Source organism: Olea europaea, chromosome 1, assembly GCF_002742605.1.
Source record: "Olea europaea var. sylvestris chromosome 1, O_europaea_v1, whole genome shotgun sequence".
In the NCBI taxonomy this organism is placed as follows: Eukaryota; Viridiplantae; Streptophyta; class Magnoliopsida; order Lamiales; family Oleaceae; genus Olea; species Olea europaea.
Genome location: NC_036237.1, coordinates 17,951,713 through 17,963,664, shown reverse-complemented (window position 1 = coordinate 17,963,664; position 11,952 = coordinate 17,951,713). Strand labels below are relative to the sequence as shown.

General features: G+C 32.7%; 1 non-coding gene and 1 pseudogene across 1 annotated transcript; both read right to left on the bottom strand.

Moving 5' to 3' along the window:
* Window positions 1–2,741: 2,741 nt before the first annotated feature.
* On the bottom strand, window positions 2,742–2,814 carry TRNAT-UGU. Its single transcript has one exon. It is a non-coding gene; the product is annotated as a tRNA-Thr (tRNA).
* Window positions 2,815–6,789: 3,975 nt separating this feature from the next.
* On the bottom strand, window positions 6,790–9,282 carry LOC111405271 (annotated as a pseudogene).
* Window positions 9,283–11,952: the final 2,670 nt, after the last annotated feature.

Genomic DNA, 11,952 nt, shown 5'->3' with positions numbered 1-11,952 from the left:
GCGTGTTAGGACTAGATAGATAGAAATGAAAACTCCTACAATTTCTTTGTCTTCAATGCCTCCTAATTTCCAGGAATTAGTCACTTCAACAGCCTTCGATGGTTATACATATATCTAAAGTACGAATGAGATGGATGTTTGTTGTCCCAACCATTCTTTTAGTCCTGAGCCCCGATAAGGAAAGAGATAATTTCTAACAAAATTTTCATGTTGTTGATTCCTAGGTGTAGTGCTTCTTCCCCTATGATGCTTGTTGGTACTAGTGGAGTAGGATGACCCATAATAAAGAACCCCTAGGTGTAACCTTTCACTCAATACTAGAATCAAAATTGAAACATAGCATCTGAGGTTGCATTAATCGAGGATACAAGATAGAAGGAATTGTTCTATTTCCAAACTTCACCTTCAACAAGAGTAGATTTCTTTCAAAAAATTTCCTGAATCACGTGTCTTTCTTGTAAGACTGAGAGTAATAGAAAAAAGAATCAAATCACACAATCTCTGTAATAGGTAAACGCCTCTTTTTCTCCTGAAGTTGTCGAAATTATTCGTAATAAAATATTGGCTACAATTGAAAAGGTTTTATCAATAAAATTTCCATTTTATTACGATCTAGGCATAGGTAGCAATCCATTCTATAATTCTTCTCATTACCACTTGTGGGAAAATGATCCCACAAAGAAAAGAATTGTACAGTATGAAATAACATAAAAATAGATTGATTAAAAAAAAGATTATGGGCCTTCTGTTCCTGGATCAATACAAAATATTTGAACCCAATTCGATTTCATACTAATGTTAGTATACGAAACTATTCCGATTTAATTGAAGTTATAGATTAGAGTAACTCGATAAATTTGGTTTGAATTATGATACAAAAACAAAAAAAAAAGATCGAATAATCATTCTATGATGAAAATAGATAGAATAACTACCGCTTTTGTCTATTGTGTACATAGCAGGTATACAATCAACTATACAAATTGCTTTAGAAATTTCAAATAGAGGGGTTTTGGTGTTGAGAACTCTAAAACTGGAAAGGAATTTAATAATTTGTAGGGTATGGAATCATAGTCTCTATAGAATTATGATAGAAAGGTATCCATTAACCCTAGTCTAAAAAATCTAGACCCATCAATCAGTTGATTCATTCTAATTCATTGATGTAATCCATTATAAATATTAGAAATAGAAGGGAGAAATTTTTGCAAACATGAATCCCATTTTTAACAATTTTTTGTAAGAAAAGGATTTGATCTTTATCTCAGAGCCTTGAAGGAAATAGCTTTCTTTACTTCGATGAGATTTTTTTGATATTTATTTGTATAGTTAAAATGGATGTACCTATCCCAATAATCTATAATGAAATATGAATAACTCCCTATTCACTCAGTTTTTGGTTCATAATCATTATGTAGGAGCGGTGGCTGAGTGGCTCAAGGCCTAAATTGGAACTGCTATGTAAGCTTTTGTTTACCGAGGATTCGAATCCCTCTCTTTCTGTACCTTCACTTAATAGACCAAATTGACTAACAACACTGGATCAAATAGCAATGGAGACCTTTATTCCACTAGTTAGATCTTTCATTGATATAGATTCTCTATTCCTAATTGCCGTGACATGTAAAATACTAGAAAATAGGAAAATTTCTGGAAAGAAAATGAAAATATCCTTCGGTCTATGATACATATACATAAATGGGAGAAAATCCGGATCAAACCCGTATTTTTCTTACTTAATCTTAGGTTCATTTACTTCGATGAAAGGGAAGAAAATTGCCCGAACCCTTGTTATTTTATTTGAGTTTAGGTTTAAGTCTGACGAGAATAATATTCTACGACTAGCAATTCATTTATTTTCAAACCGGCCTATTTACTATCTATTATTTGACTGACAATCCTTTATATTGGAATGCGTGAAGGGTCAAATGGTTTGGCAATTCCTCATGAGGGGATGAGTCGAGAGAATTTTGAATCAGAGTTCTAGATTTTTGTTCATCCTTCGTCAAAATAATATCTCGGGGTTTGCAGCGATAACTTGGTATATCTACTATATGCCCATTAACTAAAATATGTCTATGGTTAACTAATTGGTGGGCTGCGGGGATAGTCAAAGCCATACCCAATCGAAAAAGGATGTTATCCAAATGCATTTCAAGTAATTGTAGTAAAACTTGACCTGTTGACCCCTTGGCTTTTCCGATGATACGAACGTGTTTAAGTAATTGTCGTTCTGTAAGACCATAGTGAAAACACAAGTTTTGTTTTTCTTCTAGACGAATATGATATTGAGATTTTTTCCCGGAACGTGATTGGTTTCTAAGATCACTTCCTACTTTAGGCCTTTTATTAGCTAGTCTTGGTAAAGTCCCCAGGTGGTGTATTTTTTTGAAACGAGGTCCTCAGTAACGTGACATAAAGACTCTTTATTCCTAGTTAGAATAAATTTAATTTTTTTATATTTTACAGAATAAACCTAAACTAAAACTGAACTAAATGAAGCGAAATCTACTGAAGTAGTGTACTTGTACTATATAGAAGAATGAGGTAAATTGGATGAATATCCAGACTTTCTATTATTATATATAAATAGAAAGGATCATTTTCTTGACATAGTTGGAAGTTCCTATAACTTCCAAAATTCATGGATTTTGGAAAAGGGGGAAGGCACTTTTTCAATATTCTTTGATTTCAAAGGGACATTATCAATCATTAAAAAATTGAATAAAAAATGAAGGAAAAGCTGGCTATCGGAATCAAACCGATGACCATCGCATTACAAATGCGATGCTCTAACCTCTGAGCTAAGCAGGCCCACATAATAGAAACTTTCTATCCATAGGAATTCAATACACTACACTATAGTGTCTATAGAATATAGAAGAGGATAGAATATAGAATTTCAAATAAATATTAAATATTCTAGAACATAACCATTAATATAGCGATATAAAATTTCAATTTCTTTATCACAATTCTAATATTATTAGTATAGTAAATCTTAAATATTTTTAGATAGTCATATTTTCTTTTTCTTTTTTGTTTGAATTCATATGACATTTGAAATTCTTTTTGTTACACTTCTCTATTTTACATTTCAAAGTCTATTAATTTTTTCGAATTCAAATTATTTAATTGATTAGAACTAATCAAACATTCCTCCACTTTCATTCGTAAAGGGGAAAGAAAAGACAAAAAAAAAAAAGAATCGACCTTTCAAGTATTGCAAATTGCATGGTAAAAGTAATATGAAGACATATGTGGGGTATATATCCATCTATATTGAATTGGCGATACATAAATGATAAAATCCAATTTGATTGAATCAAATACGGGTCTACGATAAGGAAGAAATAAAAGAAGGAAAATACTTTTTTTTTTTTTTTTGGAGATAGTAATCAATATCTAATGAATTCAAGGGTTCCAATGTATAAATGAAAGAAAAAAGTAATGACGTGACAATGAAATCCTAATCTCAAAACAAAGGGAAGGGGGATATGGCAAAATTGGTAGATGCAACGAACTTAATTGGATTGAGCCTTGGTATGAAAACCTACTAAGTAGTAACTTTCAAATTCAGAGAAACCCCAAAATTAATAAAACCTGAGCCAAATCCTATTTTCCCAAAACAAAGGTTCAGAAAGAAAAAAAGGATAGGTGCAGAGACTCAATGGAAGTTGTTCTAACAAATGGAGTGGACTGCGTTGGTAGAGGAATTTTTTCATTGAAACTTCAGAAAGGATGAAGGATAAACGTATATATTGAATATTATATCAAATGATTAATGACGACTCGAATCTCTATCTGTATTTTTTTATATTAAAAATGGAAGAATTGATTCCACATTTAAGAAAGAATCGAATATTCATTGATCAAATCATTCACTCCATAGTCTGATAGATCTTTTAAAGAACTGATTAATCAAACAAGAATGAAGATAGAGTCCCATTCTACATGTCAATATCGGCAACAATGAAATTTATAGTAAAAGGAAAATCCGTCGACTTTAAAAATCATGAGGTTTCAAGTCCCGCTATCCCCAAAAAGGCTTTTGACTCCCCATGACATTTTGTATCCAAAACAAACGCGCTGCCAAGCTATGCCACATCCCTTCACTTGTTCTACAGTGTCATTGTAGAGAATTCCTGTCTTATTTTCCACATCCTTAGTTGTTCCTTTGATATACACAATTTTTCTGCCCATTTCGTATTTTGGTTTCATTTAACATATAATAATAAGAAAAGTAAAAAACTTATTATATATGTACGAAATATAGAACCCATTGTAAAAAAAATGAGTATTTTTCGGAAATACTCGCTACGAGGGGATCTTTTTTCTATTTTAAGAAAAGGAAAATCTTATGGATCAATGTACATTTCAATTTGAATTAGGGATTCCGTGTACAACTATAAGTGGTCCTTAACTACATATCTATCTGATCATATATGCTTTATCTTTATGTATTATAATAAATAAAAGGAGGGTTTTCAATGTGAGATCTAAAAACATCTCTCTCCGTTGCACCAGTACTAAGTACGCTATGGTTCCAGGCTTTAGTAGGTCTATCGATAGAGATTAATCATTTTTTCCCGGATGCGTTGACATTCCCCTTTTTTTTCATTCTAACTATTGACATGGGAAGGAATGAAGAAGATTAGAGATACAATCAAATATATGTGACTAATCCCTCTTTTTTTTTTTCTCTCTTTTTTCCCTTTTTAGAATAAGGGAGGAAAGAGAAAGAATAAAAGTAGATCTAACATCTACGAGACTCAGGTTCAAGTTCGAATAAATGAATAATGAATATTAATAATAGAGGAATGGGGGTAGAGTAGAAAATGCAGATCTAGGGCAAGAATACAAGAACAAGATCTTCAACTGAAATACCTTACTTCAATTTTAAATATAGTTTAGAAATACGTTGTCTTACTTATTATTTAATATGGCTTTGATTTATTATTACTTTATTGATTTTGTTCTTTTAGAATTGGATTTCAAGTTAGTAACTTCTATTTTTTCCTTCCTTTTCTTCATTCGAATCGAAAATAAAAGAATTGAGTAAATCAAAAATCCAAAGGAGGTTCATGGCTAAGGGGAAAGATGCGCGAGTAACGGTGATTTTGGAATGTACCAGTTGTGTCCGAAATGGTGTTAAGAAGGTATCAAGGGGCATGATTTTGGAAAGTACCAATTGTGTCTGAAATGGTATTAAAAAGGTATCAAGGGGCATTTCTAGAGATATTACTCAAAAGAACCAGCACAATACGCCTAATCGATTGGAATTGAGAAAATTCTGTCCCTATTTTTACAAACATATGATTCATGGGGAAATAAAGAAATAGATTGAACAGAGTATATCTTAGTCTTTCAAGAAAGGGTTAAAAATGACATTATATATAACATATTTAAATAGAAAAAAAATCCTATTTGGGGTTAAAATGAATTACAATTAAGAAAGAAAAATAGGATTTTGGGATAAGAAAACTAAACTAAACAAAACAAAACAAAAAAAAAACAAAAACAAAAAACCATGGATAAATCCAAGCGATCTTTTCGTAGGCGTTTGCCCCGATTCAATCGGGGGATCGAATTGATTATAGAAACATGAGTTTAATTAGTCAATTTATTAGTGAACAAGGAAAAATATTATCTAGACGAGTGAATAGATTGACCTTGAAACAACAACGATTAATTACTATTGCTATAAAACAAGCTCGTATTTTATCTTTGTTACCTTTTCTCAATAATGAGAAACAATTTGAAAGAACCGAGTCGACCGCTAGAACTACTGGTCTTAGAACCAGAAATAAATAGGCTTTGCTAGAACTATTGGTCTTAGAACCAGAAATAAATAGGCTTATTCTTTGTTCACTTGAATTAGAATTCCAATCAGAACTCAAATACAGATTGTGGTTTTGTTCAACAAATCCGGCAATCCAGATTTTATTATCGGGTCGTAAGAAAAAAAAGCGAATCGGAAAAGAAAAAATATTTTTTTATTAAATGTGTTCATTCATTTTGACTACTTTAGCATATTTTCTTATAGTAATTTCGACTCTGCCTTTCCGGAGTTCATTCATCATTTGCTACCAATGGAGAATTCCTTCTCATCTTAAATTCAGATGATTGGATTTGCACCAATGGAAACCATAAACTTCATACACAATAGAGGGATCGATTTGCTTATTTTTAGATAGTAAATGGGGTTCTTTCTTCCATTCTATCCGATTTGCTTTTTCTCCCCCGATTCCTTCAAGTCGAGCCTCTCGGTCTGTCATTATACCTCGAGAAGTAGAAAGAATTACAGTCCCCATCCCACCTAAAATTCTAGGAATTTGTTGAGAGTTAGAATAGATTTGTAGACCGGGTCGACTGATCAGCTTTAAATTTAAAAAAATTCTATGCCGCATATTTAAAACCAAAAGAGATTAGTTGTTTTCTTGATGTTTTATAACGTTTTCAATAAAACCTTTTCAGAAAAGTATTTTCACAATGTTTTCGGTAATATTAGTAGATGCGATGCGAACCACTCTTTTTCTATCCATATCAGCATTTTGTATAGAGGTTATTATCTCAGCAATAGTGTCCCCACCCATGGTGAACTAAAATTATGGGTGCCCCAAAATTGGATATAATCAAAACGTTTTTTATTTTATTTTTTATTTTTACTTAATTTGTTTTATGAATATGAATTATTAAGGTATATGCGTCAGACACAATCTACTAATTAATTTAGTTCTTAATCTATTTCTTTCAAATACCCACTATAAACATATCAGTGATCTAATTTTATAATACCTAGGGAGCTAATGAAACTATTTTAGTAAAATTTAATTGTCTCAATTCCCGAGGGATCACAACAAAAATTCTAGTTCCTTTTGGATTTCCTTCTTGATCAACCACAACTACAGCATTGTCATCATATCGTATTGTCATGCCGCTGTCATGTTAAGTTCTTTACAGGTACAAACAATTACAGCTCTCACTACTTCTGATTTTTCTAGGGGCATATTTAGTACTGCTTCTTTGATCACAGCAACGATAACGTCATCATTATGAGCATATCGACGATTGCTAACTCCTATTATTCAAATACACATCAATTCTCGAGTCCCACTATTATCTGCTACATTTAAATGGGTCTGAAGTTGAATTATATCAATTTTTAGTCTATTCTTCCAATGCAAAGGATGAAGAAAAAATAGGAATTTTTTTTCCAAAAAAATAAACTTTCATCCCCAAGATTCATTTCTGTTGGTTCTACATTTTTATCCTAAAATAATGAATTGAGTTCATATAGGCATTTTGGACGCTGATATTGAAATAGCCCTTCTAGCTATATTTTCGGTTACTCCACCCATTTCATATAGTATTTGACCTGGTTTAAAAATAGCTACCCAATATTCAAGGGATCCCTTTTCCGAACCCATACGTGTTTCAATGGGTCTTACTGTAACCGGTTTGTCTGGAAATATACGGACCCATATTTTTCCACCACAGCGTGCATTTCGTGTCATTGCTCGTCGACCTGCTTCGATTTGTCTAGATGTGATCCAAGCAGGTTCAAGTGCCTGAAGAGCATATTTACCGAAACAAATATGATTACCTCGATAAGATATTCCCTTCATCCTTCCTCTATGTTGTTTATGGAATCTAGTTCTTTTGGGGTTATAGTTGATGGTTGTTTCACAATTCCGTCTCTACTACAGAACCAGACGTGAGAGTTTCTTCTCATCCAGCTCCTCACGAATAAAAGAATTAAAACCATTTAATTGAAATGATTAACATTTTTGTAAAAAATAGTTTTTTTTTTATAACGTTCCACAAAATTTTTATTTTATTTTGTCCTTTTTGGGTTTAGCAACTAAAAAAAAAATTCCCGGGCGATTATTTACACTTTCCATCTCTATTTCATTTGTAGGGCTCGTTCGTGACTTCTCCCAATAGATGAATTAATCTCCGGTTCATTTCACCATCCGACTAGTGAATCATTAAGATTCATTTTTTGAATAAAATCTTTTGCATGCACAGGTTCCATCGTTCCCATCGCTTCGTACTTAATTATTAGGTCCGAATTCTACAATGGAGCTCATAATCCAATTTATTCCTAAGTCAATCTTCTTAGTCTTTATTGGCTCCAAGCTCTTTATTTTTTCTTGATTCATTTAATATTTAATTATGGATGAATTAATTAGTATTGATGCTTTATTACACTGTCTTTTATGAAATGACTCGTAGACCTTACATATTGGAATTCTATATCATTGATATTCTTTTTCTCTCTTTCTCTTATCCTACCATTTATCCACACCTTTACTTCTTTCATTTTGTTTTACAACTTCTAATTAAAGTTTATGCCAAAAAAAAAAAAAATTTCAGTTGCTACAAAGATATGACTGATTTATCATATATTGACTAGTTCTTTATATCCAGATAATACGAAGTGATGATTTGGTTATTAGTTCATACTATGGGGTTGGTCCGTTTTTAATCCTAACCCTAAAAAACCAATGAGTCACACACTAAGCGTAGCAATTATATCAAATGGTCAATTGAATTTTTATTCAACCCTATAGAATTAAGAATTAGAATAGCTCATTTTGATTCACCAGAAAAAGAATGAACGAGTTTCCATTTTTTTTTCTATCAATGGATAGAAGGGAAAGACAAGTAAAGGTTTCTTATTCGTCGTCTATAAATATCCAAATTTTGATACCCAAGACCCCATAGATAGTTCGAACTGTATAAGAATAATAATCAATTTTAGCTTGAATGGTTTGTAGGGGAACCCTATCTTCTCTGATCCATTTGACACGTGCAATTTCTTTTCCGTCGATACGTCCTGCAATTTGTACTTGAATTCCTTTTGTATCTGCTTGTTCAGTTAATTCAATAGGTTTTTCATTGCTTTTCAAAATGAAACTCTATTCTTTAATTGTCCGGCTATAAATTCTGCAAGAATATTAGGGTTTCCATAAGGTTTTGCAATTCTTGTGATAGCAACGTTATGTTTTTGGTTCACATAATTAAATTCTTTTTCTAGATTAATTTGTAATTCTAGGATTCCTCTCGGTCTACTTTCTAGTAATAACTTTGGGAATCCCATAAAGATTATGACCTTGATCAAATCAATTCTTTTTTGAATTACGCAGGAGGATATTCTCATATTCTTTTGTATATAATTTTTGATAAAATCTCTTATATTTTGATCTTCTTGTAAACCCTCAGAATAATTTTTTGGTTGTGCAAACCAAAGGGAATGATGACCTTGGGTTGTACCATGTCTAAAACCAAGTGGATTTATTTTTTGTCCCATACTCCCCCAATACTATAAATATCATGTTCCATAGTTGTATACTTATTTTTCCATCTAGGTTTTTTTAACGAATATATCTGTCCATATTCATCATGTAAAGATATATCTTTCACTCCAATAGTTATATGACAGGTAGGTCTTTTTATCAGATAACTACTTCCTCGAGCTCGAGGTTTGAATTTCTTCACGGTAGTACCCTCGTTAACTTCAGCCTTACATTATGACTAAATTAGCTTCGTTGGAACCCATATTGTAACTAGCATTTGCTGCTGCAGAGTAAACCAATTTAAAAATGGGATAACATGCTCTATAGGGCATGAGTTCTAGTATCATGAGTGTTTCCTAATAGGAGCATCCACGAAATTTGATCAATTACTCTTCTTGTTTTGTCAGCCGATAGAGATATATGTCGACCTAAAGCGTATACTTCTATTTTTTTCTTCTTTCGCATAGGGTTTACCTCCTATTAATGAATCATAAGTATCTATCTATAATATATTTAAAAAAAAAAAGATTACCGCCGAGATCTATTATCACTTTTTGCATGTCCTCGGAAATTTAAAGTAGGTACAAATTCTCCCAATTTGTGTCCTACCATACAAATTGTATGGCCAATCATTGTGAGTATAATGGCAGATGCCTAGGACCAAGTTACTATTATTTCTTTTTCTACTTTTTTATTAAGCTTATCAATTTTTCTTAATAAATGATTGACTACAAAAGGATTTTTTTTTAGTGACCGTGCCACAACTTCCTCCTATTTTTTTTATTTATATTTTGTTTTTGTAAAGACGAAGAAAGAAATTCTATTTTCTCACCTATTTACTATGGCGATGAAGAATCAAATTATCACTATATTTATTCATTTTTCTACTTCTACTTCCAAGTGCCGGATAACCCCAAGGGATTGTGGGTTTTTTCTACCAATTGGGCTCTCCCTTTACCACCCCCATGGGAATGGTCTACAGGGTTCATAATTACTCCTCTTACTACAGGACGCTTACCTAGCCAACGCTTAGATCCGACTCTACTCAAACTTTTTTGGTTCGCCCCAACATTTCCCACTTGTCCGACTATTGTTGAGTAGTTTTTTGGTTATCAAACGAACCTCCCCAGGAGGTAATTTTAATGTCGTCGATTTTTCCTCTTCTGCAATCAGTTTCGCTACAGTACTCGCTGCTCTAACTAATTGTCCTCCCTTTCCAAGTGTAATTTCTATGTTATGTATGGCCGTACCTAAGGGCATATTGGTTGAAGTGGATTATTCTTTTTTATCAATCAAAATCCCTTCCCGAATTGTACAAGCTTCTTCCAAAGCATACGACTTTCTAGATGTAGATGATGGTATCTATACAGATGGATCTTTTATATATCGTACAATGAAGTACCACATGGGAGGATATCTATATGAATCCAAATCTGCCGAATAACTCATGGTATGATCTTCTACATCCTAGGTCTTCCCATTCCTCATCTAGCTTATGTTCTTCATGTAGCATTCAGACCGAATGACTCTATGAAATTATTTCGATACTTCCACATATTATGGGTAACGTAGGAGACATCTCTATTTTTCCCTCGGGAAATCTTTAGAATTCCAACTGCTTAGCTTTCAATTCACCTCTAACCATCAAATGAAATGTGAATAACCCGTCCTCCTCTCTTTGAAAGTTTTAAAGAAGAGGCGCTTCCGGTTCTGTTGGTGCTTGAAACAATTTTGTCTTCTCCGTATTACTATATCTCTATAGTCAATAATAGAAACTACTGAACTCAATCACTTGCTTCCATTACTCTTCAGTTTTCTGTTGAGGTCTATCATGTAGAGGTACTCAAATTGGATCAATGATCGATTTTAGGTTTCATCGTAAACCTAATTGGTTACTTCCAACTACGTAAATTAATAGTTCAAACCGCACTCAAAGGTACGGACAGCATTTCCCATTTTTACAGGAACTTCTGTACTAGAAACAATGGTATCTCCAATTATAGTCCCTCTGGAATGTAAAATATATCTCTTCTCACCATCCCCATAGTGTATGAGACAAATGTATGCATTTTGATTAGGGTCGTATTCTATGGTTACGATTCTACCATATATGTCTTTTTCATTTCATCGAAAATCAATTTTACAATATAGACGCTTATGACCTCCCCCTCTATGCCTTGCGGTAATCAATTCCATTGTGTATGCTCGGGGTAGAAGTTTTGTATAAATGTATCACCATGCTATTAAGTATTTTGATTTAAGGTCTTTTCTTTCTAAGAGGTGGAATAGAATAACTCGGTTGAAGCGTAATGATCATACATCTGTAATGCATTGTATGTCCCATATTCTTCGACCCTTTCCCAAAAGTCGATGACTATTCATAGCTATTACCTTGACACAAAAGAAGAGTTCGACCCAATGCTTTATTTCTGTCCTAGTTGATCCTGATTTGACATTAGAAGTATATTGATTTTTCCCCAATAACCGAATACTTTTTCTGTAAATACTTCATATTTGATTCCATCCATAAATCTATTTTCTTCCCTATGAGTTCTAGTCTCAATAAGAATGCTAGTTCTTACTGTTCATATATTATGATATGAATATACCACACCAATTCATTATGTATGGATGATGAGATTCCATTGAT